The sequence below is a fragment of the Solanum tuberosum genome, unplaced genomic scaffold, assembly GCF_000226075.1.
Source record: "Solanum tuberosum cultivar DM 1-3 516 R44 unplaced genomic scaffold, SolTub_3.0 scf00052, whole genome shotgun sequence".
In the NCBI taxonomy this organism is placed as follows: Eukaryota; Viridiplantae; Streptophyta; class Magnoliopsida; order Solanales; family Solanaceae; genus Solanum; species Solanum tuberosum.
Window position 1 is genome coordinate 1,546,475 of NW_006238977.1, and position 2,198 is coordinate 1,548,672.

The window sequence follows — 2,198 nt, forward strand, 5'->3', positions numbered from 1 at the left end:
AGAGATTTGGCTTCCTAAAATTAGTAATTAGCTATGTAGTGAGATAATTACCCATCCCAATATGTTCCAAACTTGAACATGCATTAATAGATCCCTAAAATAACAATAATAATTCCAATTAAATACTCTATATTTGTCTTACTTCCTCTCTCGTTGATATATATTTATCATTTATTTATTAACTTTTTCAATAATAACATACTTAAATATTTAGCCTAGCTAGTGTTGGTAGTACTATTCTGGTAGTTTCTTATTTGTTGATTTCTGTTATAATTTGTTGTTCTTTGTATTTCATCTATGATGTATTTTATTATAGTTATTGTCTTGTTACTATATATAGGTTATTTTTCTCACTATATGCTATTTTCTATACTTCTGTTACTTTTTTTTGGACGGCTTTGGATGATTTTTTCTTGAGTTAGGGGTCTATTGAAAATAGTTTCTCTGCCTTAAAGGTAGAAGTAAGGTTTGCGTATATTCTATTCTCTCCGCCTCTCTACTTCGTAGGATTTTATTGAGTATACAAATAAATGACTTTAGACATGAATTTTTTCTGAATTTTGTAGGAAGCTTAAAAAGAAAACCTAATCGTTCTCAGTTTGGTTTCAAATTCTCCCAAAAAGTGTGAATATGTTACTTAAACATAGTTATACACTGTTTTTTATACATAATTATACATCACTATTCACTTATGCATTATATATAATATATACTAATTAATGTATAAGATATATATACAGTATTGTATATAATATAGGTAAAAGAGTCTAATATACCCCTCAACTTTGTTATTTAGAGCTGATATACCTCTCGTTATGAAAATGACTCATATATACCCCTACTGTTGTACAAATGACTCACATATACCCCTATTGTTATATAAATGACTCACATATTCATCTAACGGAAATGAAAAAAATAGTTTTAGATTTATTTTTTTGACTTTTAATTTTAAGAAAATCCATGTAGGGATATATATAATCGTTCTAGTAAAGTTCAAGGTATATTTTTCATACATAAATTATTTTTTGACTTGTTTGATTATCATTATTGGAGAGAGTAGTAGTTTAGCTCGAATATTAGTTTAAATATTAATAGATCTTGGAGTCATCTTTGTAAATATTTTTGGATACTTTGTATACCGATAATAAGACAAGTAAGATCTTAGCTTATGAATATTGCTTTTGGACGTTATGATTTAAAAATTACATTATTTGACTTTCAAATTAAATGAAATAAACTAAAAGTTTGATAGATGATATCATTTATAAAACTAAAATCATGTGAATAATTGATGATTTAATTTTTTTCACATGCATAGAGATCAATTATTATTACAAATATATGTCATGTGAGACAGCCTCATTTATTCATTTTTCTGTTAATTATTTGCTGATAATGTTAGTTTTTGCTGACTTTGACCACTAATTAATACTCCAATTTTTCATTTATGACAAACACTTGTATTGTATGTTTTCCAATTTTATATGGGCTATTTAAAATAGTAATAATATTAATTATATCTACACCACATGGCATTTTAATTGTTGCCAAATTGAAATGAATTATTGTCAAATATGTACAAATTAAATTCAAAATTTGTTACACCCTCTATTACACATTATTGTCAATTTACAAAATTAAGATTAAATTATTATTTTTTCATTTTACCTTTAAAAAACATTTAGTCAAAAGAGTGCATTAATAGTCTGGATAAGGCAATTATAGTAGAATATATTAAAAAGAATTAAAGGATAAATTAGTTCTTCCTATTTATGATTTCTTAAGAAACGTGCAAAGACAAAATGATTGATAAGTAATACGGAATGGAAGGAGTATTTTCTTGTCACTAATTTTTAGTATATTTGAAAAGTTTGCACGACTTATGTCACATTCGTTATCACACTCGCTCAACACAAGTACATTATATCAGATAATATCAATATCCTACCTATGGAAAAATCCAAGTGATGGTTGGAAATGGTCTGAGTCGAAGTCATGATCGAACATGATGCTTATTTGATAAGCGTGATTAAGAAATAAGATCTTTAGTATCAGCTATAACTTTTGACATATAATAGTAAGTGCTTGATATATCGTAACAAATGATACTAGAGTCAAGATTCAAAATTATATTCCCAAAAACAACATATTGCATGTGACATGTGGTGTTGAGAGGCTCGAAGATTAATATTATT